The sequence below is a fragment of the Schistocerca gregaria genome, chromosome 7 (assembly GCF_023897955.1).
Source record: "Schistocerca gregaria isolate iqSchGreg1 chromosome 7, iqSchGreg1.2, whole genome shotgun sequence".
NCBI lineage: Eukaryota > Metazoa > Arthropoda > Insecta > Orthoptera > Acrididae > Schistocerca > Schistocerca gregaria.
In genome coordinates, this window is record NC_064926.1 from 455307831 (window position 1) to 455320257 (window position 12427).

A 12427-nucleotide genomic window follows, 5' to 3' on the forward strand; every position below is an offset into this window, starting at 1 on the left:
AACTGAATGGTTAAAAAAATATCAGAATTAATCTAGATTCGTTTTCAGAGCATTTGCTACTATTATTTGCCAACTAATATTAATAGTATAAGATCGAAGTTTGAATATATCTATGTATAAACGGAAAATTATATTCACAGGAAAACTACCCTCGATGACATAAAAACTCTATGAATATCCTCAAATATAAGATAGATAATATGAAAATTGATTTACATCTGGCCAGAATTTAGGTGTCATCTTGCAGTTCGTCCGAAATTACTGGTTTCATTATAATACGCTTTCCTAACGCGGATATTAGAAGGTAATATTAGTAGCAGTAGTAGTCAAAGCAGAAGTAGTAGTAGTAGTGTTTGTGGGTTAATGTTAGACCTTAGATCATTTACAAAATTGTAGCATACATTTGCAAAACTATAATAGTTACGTCAAGCTACTCAGAAACCTATGGGCGTACTACATAATTTAACTTCAGTTTTATTGAGACGTTCCCTAATTTATTACTGAAATACACAAACATATGTTTTCGTGCAGTGTCTCACTAACTTGGTTTTGGCGTTCTGATAACATCTGAAGAAGATGGCTGGATCGGTCCTTAAAACTGAGAAAACAACTCGACAGAACAACAAGATGCGAGTCACTGAATTAAGGAGAATAATTCAAAGAGTTCATCTGTGAAAACTGTATGTTTCGACGTTTAACAAAAACATGGTGTTATTTTTAAAATAATTACTAATTTAAAATTAAATAAATTAAATTATATTAAACAATTAATAATTTTAAAAATTATTATGTTTGAGAACTTACACAAGAAGAAATCTTATATGCAACAGCAAATCCGATGTTCAACAGGATACACAAATTAAGTCATACATTTACTACAAAAATTTCAATAAAATAGAATCAAAAAGTTCAAATGCTGCTCGTTTGCTAGATATTTGAACGTTAATTCAGTCGTAAATCACTTCAAATTTCTGAAAGTCACATACTTTTATTGAATAAAATTATACTGTTAATAAGAAAACATAATTAGGTATGTTTTGAGAAGGATATTTGAAACTGTGCGTATTAAAGGTAATCAATTAAATCATATCGCTCAAAGTGTACAGTAAGTTATGGAAGCGCATAGTACAACCATAGATGCAGACTCGTCAAAAACACATAAATATGTAATTAGTGGCAACGTACTCGTATATTTACAGTGAGTAATTTGGCCACCTATGACGACTTCGTGGAAACATTTCAGTGAAGCTTAATTGGGTTTCATGATAGGAATTCTGCGTATCGAACGATCAGCCAACTGTTTGCATTCTGTTGTATAGTCTCATCAAAATTCAAATATTCGTTCCGTTTTTAAACTCCATAAAACGCTACGGCTGACGTCATGCGTCGACCTCTGAAATCCATCGTCTGCTGTCACGTGAGAGTTACTACACATTCCTCTGTCTCGCTCTCTCAGTCCTTTCTCCCCCCCGCCCCCCCCCCTCTCTCTCTCTCTCTCTCTCTCACACACACACACACACACACACACACTCACACACTCACTCACTCACTGTCCTCCCACCATTACTTGTGGTTTTCGGTTTCCGGACTTTAAATACATCCTCCTGCACACCGTAACTAAGGGGAATAGGGATTTGCTGTCCTGAAGAAACAAATTTCCATATTAGAGGCTCGGTGCAATATGCAATTTCAATAAAGAACATTTATTTGTGGCCAACTCCTTCCACTCTATTCACAAATTTCTTAAGCGAAGCAACTGATCCACTGATGTATACGCTATGATTCGGATAACACTAAGAGCTACGAGCAGATGTTTATCTTAGTTATTACAAGAAACACCACTTGTACTGAACGCTCTTTGGTTCCCATATTTCGAGAGGCATTAGTGTGGACCAAAACAAGAACGATATGTCTGGTAAACACAGCTTCTAAAGAGCGAACCTTAAGAGCTATGTGCACTAGTTCATCTTCGCTGCAGCGAAAAATATCTTCTTTTTTTTCTTCTTGTTCTTCTTCTTTTTATTATTATTATTACTTCTTTCTTATCTCAGACGTTATGTCTGGTCTAAAGTAGAAAGTGACGCTGTCCTTGATCAAGCGTGACTTCCTTTTAACTGTACGGTATATGTTATATTGCATTTAGGAGCTTTCTGGTAATTGAACATGTATCAAATATTACGGATTTCTGTAGTTGTATATATAAGTTTGGGTGTAGCTGTATTGCATTGATGTACTGGTGGATACTGTGTGGTATGACTCCTGTAGTTGATAGTATAATTGGTATAATGTCAACTTTATCCTGATGGCACATATCCTTGACTTCCTCAGACAGTTGGATGTATTTTTCAATTTTTTTCTCCTGTTTTCTTTTGTATATTTGTTGTATTGGGTATGGATATTTCGATTAGTTGTGTTAATTTCTTCTTTTTATTGGTGAGTATGATGTCAGGTTTGTTATGTGGTGTTGTTTTATCGGTTATAATGGTTCAGTTCCAGTATAATTTGTATTCATTACTATTATTATTATTATTATTATTATTATTATTATTATTATTATTATTATTATTACCGTCACTATTATTGTTATTTACTGAAACAGGAACAAATATAGCAGCATGGATTCATAAACACTTGATTCGTTTCTTTATGTGGTATGCATAGAAACTAGACAAAGTACTGTTGGAACCATCAGTACCAATTCTGTCTCAAGAAATCAATAGATAATTTCTTTTCTTTCACAGAGTTATAATGAATTATAAAATATTGACATTTGAACTTATGGTGTCAATGCTTCATCATCACATTGATCAACGTACCTCCTCTACGAAACTCATAACAACCAAGTGAAATAGTTATTTTTAAATCTACTGGTTCATATTTTGTCTTATTCATAAGTTAGTTCTGTTCATACCAAGTAAGAGTTTTTCGCATTCGCTATACGAAACCTATTACAATGTGGTGCAGATAATAAGAAACATATGGCTGTAACAATATACAAAGTTTTAGACTAAAATAAATAATAGCACTGATATCAGTGGCTAATTTATTTGATGAAGTAGTCGCCCTTTCCTGTTCAGAGTTCGTTCTTTACTCACTGAAGAGGCAAAGAAACTGGTTCACCTGCTTAATGTCACGTAGCGTGCGAACATGCAAAAGTGCCGCAACACGAAGTAGCATGGACTTCACTAATGTCTAAAGAAGTGCTGAAGGGAAATAACACCATGAACTCTCAGGGCTGTCCATAAATCTGTAAGAGGACGAGGGGGTACAGCAAGTTGCAGGCATTCTAGATATGCTCAGTAATGTTCGTGTCTGGGGAGTTTGGTGGCCAGCGAAAGTAAACTCAGAAAAGTGATCCTGGAATCACTCTGTAGTTATTCTGGACATGTGAGGTGTCTCATTGTCCTGCTAGAACTGCCCAGATCCGTTCGGAATGCGCAATGGACATAAATGGACGCAGGTGATCAGAAAGGATGCTTACATACGTGTCATCTGTCAGTCGTATCTAGAAGTATCAGTAGTCCCACATCACTCCAGCTGCACACGCCCCAGAGCCTTCATCAGCTTGATCGGTACCCTGATGACACTCAGGGGCCATGGATTCATGAGGTTGTCTCTATACTTGTACACGTCTATCCGTTCGACAGAATTTGAAATGAGATTTGTCCGACGAGGAAACGTGTTTCCAGTCAGCAACAGTCCTAATTCGGTCTCGACGGGCCCAGATGGGGCGTAAAGCTTTGTGTCACGCAGTCATCAAGGGTAGACGGGTGAGTCTTCAGCTCCCAAAGCCAATATCGATGATGCTTCTTTGAATGGTTCGTACGCTGACGGTTGGTAATGGCCCAGCGTTGAAATCTGCAGAAATTTGAGGAAGGGTTGCACTTCTGTCACGTTGAACGATTCTCTTCAGTCGTCGCTGTTCCCGTTCTTGCAGGATCTTTTTCCGGCCGCAACGATGTGGGAGATTTGATGTTGTACCAGTATTCTCATATTCACGGTACACTCGTGAAATGGTCGAACGGGGAAATCCCCACTCCATCGCTGCCTCGGAGATGTTACGTCCTATCGCTAGTGCGCTGAGTACAACACCACGTTCAAACTCACTTGAATCTTGATAGCCTGCCATTGTAGCAGCAGTAACCAATCCAACAACTGCGGGAGACACTTGTTGTCTTATATAGGCGTTGCCGACCGTAGCGCCGTGTTCTGTCTGTTTACATACCTGTATTTGAATACGCATTCCTATATCAGTTTCTTTGGCGCTTCAGTGCAGTAGGGGAGAGTGTTGTTCCATGTTGTATTTTTCGGACTTCCGTCTCTGGCTAGCCCTCTAATAAAAGTTAACTATATTTTCTTATTCCTTTTATAATTGATAGCATTAACCTTTTCTGTGCTGTAGCCTTTTTCTGAAATAGCAAAGAATAGTCTGGAAAATTAAGACATTTCCAAATATAGAAAGACGTTCCAAGGCACAACATAGCCATGTAGCTAGGAACAAATATTCGATTGTTATTTGAAAGCGTCGCTGTCGAGAAAATCTAGTCACTGCTGTATTCGATAGAGCATCTCTTACATTATTGTTCTGCTACACACCAGTAATCATAAAGTGCGAGCAAATTGAGCAGCAGTACTATTAAAAACTAATTACACATTAATTACATTTTGTAATACAAGCCATTGGAAACTAAAAGCAATTTGCATTTGCATGAGAGACAGAATTATTGAAATATTAAGGAAACTCATTTCCTTTGCAGACATTACACGTTCCGTGCTGAAACGTAAAATTTGATGTACGAGAGACGCAGTGTTGCTCACCTGTCTGGATGTTATGAAAATAATTCTATATAGCATTGTTCGTGTCGTAAACTCCTCTATCTTATGAATTAACAATATATTCCAAATAACTTTAAAATAATATACATCATGTATATGTGTAGAACGAGAAATATTTCCAAAGTCTGCGGACAACACAACCTCATGTGTTGTTGTTGTTGTGGTCTTCAGTCCTGAAACTGGTTTGATGCAGCTCTCCATGCTACTCCATCCCGTGCAAGCTTCTTCATCTCCCAGTACCTACTGCAACCTACGTCCTTCTGAATCTGCTTAGTGTAGTCATCTCTTGGTCTCCCTCTACGATTTTTACCCTCCACGCTGCCCTCCAATACTAAACTGGTGATCCCTTGATGCCTCAGAACATGTCCTACCAACCGATCCCTTCTTCTGGTCACGTTGTGCCACAAACTTCTCTTCTCCCCAATCCGATTCAATACTTCCTCATTAGTTATGTGATCTACCCAACTAATCTTTAGCATTCTTCTGTAGCACCACATTTCGAAACCTTCTATTCTCTTCTTGTCCAAACTATTTATCGTCCATGATTCACTTCCATACATGGCTACACTCCATACTAATACTTTCAGAAATGACTTCCTGACACTTAAATCTATACTCGATGATAACAAACTTCTCTTCTTCAGAAACGCTTTTCTTGCCATTGCCAGTCTACATTTTATATCCTCTCTACTTCGACCATCATCAGTTATTTTGCTCCTCAAATAGCAAAACTCCTTTACTACTTTAAGTGTCTCACTTCCTAATCTAATTCCCTCAGCATCACCCGACTTAATTCGACTACATTCCATTATCCTCGTTTTGCTTTTTTTGATGGTCATCTTATATCCTCCTTTCAAGACACTATCCATACCGTTCAACTGCTCTTCCAAGTCCTTTGCTGTCTCTGACAGAATTACGATGTCATCGGCGAACCTCAAAGTTTTTATTTCTACTCCATGGATTTTAATACCTACTCCGAAATTTTCTTTTGTTTCCCTTACTGCTTGCTCAATATACAGATTGAATAACATCGGGGATAGGCTACAACCCTGTCTTACTCCCTTCCCCACCACTGCTTCCCTTTCATGCCCCTCGACTCTTATAACTGCCATCTGGTTTCTGTACAAATTGTAAATAGCCTTTCGCTCCCTGTATTTTACCCCTGCCACCTTCAGAATTTGAAAGAGAGTATTCCAGTCAACATTGTCAAAAGCTTTCTCTAAGTCTACAAATGCTAGAAACGTAGGTTTGCCTTTTCTTAATCTAGCTTCTAAGATAAGCCGTAGGGTCAGTATTGCCTCACGTGTTCCAACATTTCTACGGAATCCAAACTGATCTTCCCCGAGGTCGGCTTCTACCAGTTTTTCCATTCGTCTGTAAAGAACTCGCGTTAGTATTTTACAGCTGTGACTTATTAAACTGATAGTTCGGTAATTTTCACATCTGTCAACACCTGCTTTCTTTGGGATTGGAATTATTACATTCTTCCTGAAGTCTGAGGGTATTTCGCCTGTCTCATACATCTTGCTCACCAGATGGTAGAGTTTTGTCAGGACTGGCTCTCCCAAGGCAGTCAGTAGTTCCAATGGAATGTTGTCGACTCCGGGGGCCTTGTTTCGACTCAGGTCTTTCAGTGCTCTGTCAAACTCTTCACGCAGTATCGTATCTCCCATTTCATCTTCATCTACATCCTCTTCCATTTCCATAATATTGTCCTCAAGTACATCGCCCTTGTATAGACCCTCTATATACTCCTTCCATCTTTCTGCTTTCCCTTATTTGATTAGAACTGGGTTTCCATCTGAGCTCTTAATATTCATACAAGTGGTCCTCTTTTCTCCAAAGGTCTCTTTAATTTTCCTGTAGGCAGTATCTATCTCACCTGTAGTGAGATAAGCCTCTACATCCATACATTTGTCCTCTAGCCATCCCTGCTTAGCCATTTTGCACTTCCTGTCGATCTCATTTTTAAGACGTTTGTATTCCTTTTTGCCTGCTTCATTTACTGCATTTTTATATTTTCTCCTTTCAACAATTAAATTCAATATTTTTTCAGTTACCCAAGGATTTCTACTAGCCCTAGTCTTTTTACCTACTTGATCCTCTGCTGCCTTCACTACTTCATCCCTCAAAGCTACCCATTCTTCTTCTATTGTATTTCTTTCCCCCATTCCTGTCAATTGCTCCCTTATGCTCTCCTTGAAACTCCGTAAAACCTCTGGTTCTTTTAGTTTATCCAGGTCCCATCTCCTTAAATTACCACCTTTTTGCAGTTTCTTCAGTTTTAATCTACAGGTCATAACCAATAGATTGTGGTCAGAGTCCACATCTGCCCCTGGAAATGTCTTACAATTTAAAACCTGGTTCCTAAATCTCTGTCGTACCATTATATAATCTATCTGAAACCTGTCAGTATCTCCAGGCTTCTTCCATGTATACAGCCTTCTTTTATGATTCTTGAACCAAGTGTTACCTATGATTAAGTTGTGCTCTGTGCAAAATTCTACCAGGCGGCTTCCTCTCTCATTTCTTTGCCCCAGTCCATATTGACCTACTACGTTTCCTTCTCTCCCTTTTCCTACTACCGAATTCCAGTCACCCATGACTATTAAATTTTCGTCACCCTTCACTATCTGAATAATTTCTTTTATTTGATCATACATTTCTTCAATTTCTTCGTCATCTGTAGAGCTAGTTGGCATATAAACTTGTACTACTGTAGTAGGTGTTGGCTTCGTATCTATCTTGGCCACAATAATGCGTTCACTATGCTGTTTGTAGTAGCTTACCCGCATTCCTATTTTCCTATTCATTATTAAACCTACTCCTGCATTACCCCTATTTGATTTTGTGTTTATAACCCTGTAATCACCTGACCAGAAGTCTTGTTCCTCTTGCCACCGAACTTCACTAATTCCCACTATATCTAACTTTAACCTATCCATTTCCCTTTTTAAATTTTCTAGCCTACCTGCCCGATTAAGGGATCTGACATTCCACCCTCCGGCCCGTCGAACGCCAGTTTTGTTTCTCCTGATAATGACACAACCTCATATCTAATGACAACAAGAACTGCAGAAAATGGCAGAAACTGATTTTGACGGTCTCCAGTGCGCATTTATTAATGCGGTTCTAAAATCAGTCATTAGACTGAAGTACTAAAGTAAACTCTGTCCGAACAGGCCATGAAGGTCGAACGGTACCGACCGGTAGCCGTGTCATTCTAAGTCCAGAGGCGTCGCTGGATGCGGATGTGGAGGGCACACCACTCTCACGGCCATATGTCACTTTACGAGACCGGAGCCGCTACTTCTTAAGCAAGTAGCTCCGCTGTTTGCCTAACAAGGGTTGAGTGCACTCCGTTTTCTAACAGCACTGGGCAGACTGGATGGTCACCCATCTCGATGTGACGGGAACCGGTGCCACCACTGCGGCGAGGCCGTTGGCTATTAGACCGAAGTAGCTACCAAAAAGCACGGTAAGCTCTTAGATGAACTATCACCCAGGTACAACTGTCTCCCGCTAAAATGTTGTATTTATTAAGTTATAAAAATTAAGTAAATCTGTGGCGAAAAAGTTTTCATAAACAAGCTAAATAGAGACCTCTTAAATTAAGCATTAGAATAGACAGCTCAGTCAGTTAAATCATTGTCCATTAAAGCAGTTATGTAAACCAATTTGTCAGTAACGTTTGTACTATTCTAAAAATACCTGTACCGATATCGTATGGAAGATGACACATGGATCACTTCACATCGGGCGCGAAATAGCACTGAAACGCCCGTATGAAGACAAGAAGTCCAGTACCGAAAACAGTAAAATGGGATTAATGAGCTCTGTAAGCTATGATCAGTAAATGCCGGAACACTGTGTGGATAGAAGAAATAAACCGATGTCCGGTTTGAACACCTGTTTTTCTGTTGGAGGAAATATGCCCTAGGTTTCCTCCAACCTATGAAATGACTTTCTCAGTCGGTTACTGTAGGCCTTACAGTTTAACGTGTGCTTTGAAACAACCTAGAACTTGGCATTTTCACATTCACAAATAATTTCGCGAGGTGGTAACATAAACTTCTTTAGATTTGTTCACTTTTTTATAAAAATACGGTACTGGTAATAAATTTTCAGTATTCAACTCGAAATTTGTGTTTCATTATTTGTTTGGTACTTGTGATATCACACAATTATTGTGTACTCCTACAGTTACTTTTTGGTCTGTTGTTTTGCATGATAGATCTTGGTTTCACGGTTTTCTATATATACTTTTTGGCGTTGAATTTTCATACAAACCATTCCACTGATAATGCTGTAAACATGAAGAGACATCTAAGTATTAATATAAATATTACTACCATTGAAATATGCTCTTTTTGGATAAAGAAATTTTGCTATAAGAATAGGTGCTTGTGAAAATACATATTTGTTGAAACTAGAATTTCTTTCAGTAAAATATTATTTCACACTACGGCAATGAAACTTACATCAAACTCTATAAATGTTAGATTTCTAACTTGTCACCTACTGACAAAAACGGAAAACCACGGCAACTTTTTGATTTCTAAAACATCAATCAACCAGTTCTAAGAAAGCGTTCTGGACCAAACAGAAAAAGATATGCTTCTACACTGGGCAGAGCCCTTTATCTGTACTAATAATAAAACAGTAAATCCGTCCTCTCGGTGTGTATTCCTGTTTGAACACACTCATCTGGAAAACTGCTAGACGAGTTTTCATGGTGTTTTCGCAGGCAACTTGAGCGTAGCGTGAGGCAACATATAGGCTTTATTTCATCAACATCAAAGCACAGAAAAGAGATGTGAAAAATTAAAGTTTTATATTAAATTGTCTCTTCAGGTTTATAATTCATATGTTTAATCACAGCATAGTACGCCGATGAACCAATAGATGGCGCTCTTAGTTTCGTGGTTCACAAAAGAGCCAATAGTGACCAGGACAATCAAAACGTAATAATAGCGCTAGTAACAAGGCCAAGGGAACGTGGCACGGCTAGACAGAGTTCAGGGAAAACGTCTTCCATCCTTCAGTTTACACACATAATTTAAACAAGACCCAAAATTTGTCAGTAAGAAAGCATTTCTGTGGTTTTAAGATAGACACACCTCAAAAAAAGTTTTTCATCACTGCGGTTCCCAGAACTCCTGAAGAAAGATGTTGACTGTGGATAGTGTATCACAGACTCACCTATTTTGACTGTTCAGAGATGTCACTAAACCAGCCCAAATATGTAAACAACCATGAGAACGTCTACTTGGGCCCAAATAAACAAATACTCGTCAGAATTGAGCGGCTTCTTTCTTCTAGTTGAGATGTTAAACGGCTTGTCTGAAACCAGGCTCCATAGGGAATCTTCGCTAGTAGTCCTGTACTCTCCGCTATACTCAAAGTCTTCCAAGCCAAAATGTTTGAATCAGGAAAGGCTTCAAGGCCACCATACTGCCCCATACAAATGGTCAACCATGTACTGCCCCCAAACACTTCTGACACTTCACACATGAACTGCATTTTAAAGTACACGAAAAAACTAGGCCTCCAATAAGCTGCTACTTATTAAATTGCCCAGTAAGGTCAATGTTAATAGCTTTCAATGACCTATACACAGGAACGTACGTCCTAAGACGACGACGATAATAACGGTGACGAGGCATTGCAGCGGTACGTTTTTTCTTAAATGGTTAATACCTCTTTCAAAGGTAGCGAAGATTCCGTATGTTACCTTGGTTCCAGGCAAGCCGTTTAACATCTCAACTAGAAGAAAGAAACTGGGTAATTCTGAGGAGTATTTGTTTATTTGGGCCAATACAGATAAAGGCAATTGTAAGATTAAGATAGTAGGTGACTGTATGTTGTGTTATAGCGTGACAGTAGCAGTCGTTACATTTCTCGGACTTAGTCTCTGGCTTCTCGAGCTGCCTATATATTTTACTTAGCACGGCGTTACACTAAATTAACTTCCGATGTAGATAAGGTCAGGATGTTGCGGTTATATAACTGGTTGCTTGCACGCAGCTGGTCTGTTCTGCCTGCAGTGCTCTAGTAGTCGCCTATTAGACGGAGGGGGTCCGGCAGCCGATCAGTTCCAGTCATTCCACCAGGAAGGAGATTACCGGCTCGTGTCGTCTGTAGTTCAGTCATGCCTACATGGTCAATACCACGGTTTCGATCGCTTCCGCATTGTTAATTTGTGCCAGGAGGGACTCAACAAGGGAAGTGTCCAGGCGTTTCGGACTGAACCAAAGCGATTATGGCTCGAAGGAACCCTGGCAGCAACGCCACCAAGTTGAATAATGCTTTTTATGCATCCACAAGACGTCGTGCTACGACTAAAACTGTGTGAAATATGCTGCATGATGCGCAACTTCACTTCCGACGTCCATGGCGAGGTCCATCTTTGCAACACGACACCATGCAACGGGGTCCAGATGGGCCCAACAACATGCCGAATGGACCACTCAGGATTGGCATCACGTTCTCTTCACCGATGAGTGTCGGATATGCCTTCAACCAGATAACTGTGGGAGACGTATTTGGAGGTGACACGGTCAGGCTGAAAGCCTTAGACACAGTGTTGAGCGAGCGCACTAAGGTGGAGGTTCCCTGCTGTTTACGGGTGGCATTATGTGGGGTCAGGGAAGGCGTCGTAACGGCTGTACGATACGTGAATGCCCCTCTCCAACCGATAGTGCAACCATATCGGCAGCGCATTGGCGAGGCATTCGTCTTAATAGACGACAATTGGCGCCTCCCCCACCCCCAGCAGTTGTGCACATCTTGTGAATGACTTCCTTCACGATAACGACATCGCTCGACTAGAATAGCTAGAATATTCTCCAGACATGAACCCTTTCGAACATGCCTGGGATTGATTGAAAAAAGCTGTTTATGGACGACGTGACCCACCAACCACTCTGAGGGATCTACGCTGATTCGCCGTTGGACAATCTGGACCAACACTGCCTCAATGCCATGATGAATTTGTGGATAGTATGCCACGACGAATACAAGCATGCATCCATGCATGAGGACATGCCTCTGGGTACCACTGGTACCGGTGTGTACAGTGATCTGGACCACCACCTCTGAAGGTCTCTCTCTATGGTGGTACAACATGCAATGTGTGGTTCTCATGAGCAATAGAAAGGGTGGAAATGATGTTTATGTTGATTTTTATTCCAATTTTCTGTACAGTTTCCGTAACTCTCGGAACCGAGATGAGGCAAAACTTTTGTTGCTGTATGTATAATATCGACGTTTAAAGAATTTAAATAACAACACGTAGTGTAAATTCGAGGTCTACTGAAGGTGTTGAGAAAGGTTTAAAATTGTCGAATTATTGAAAGAAGTGTTAACCACTTCAGAGACGAAACAATTTAAGAGACTTCTCCAAAAATGTGTCTTCTAATCCTTTACACCCTCCATTGAGTCCAGAATGCTTAGCCATAAACAAATAACGGGATCTTTCTTAAAAAGGTCTTAATCATTTAAGAACAAACAACCATTTGAGCGATACCCTCCCGTGTTCTTTCTAAGGCAAGCTTCCAACTATGTATAATTACTTTAAAATATGGAAATC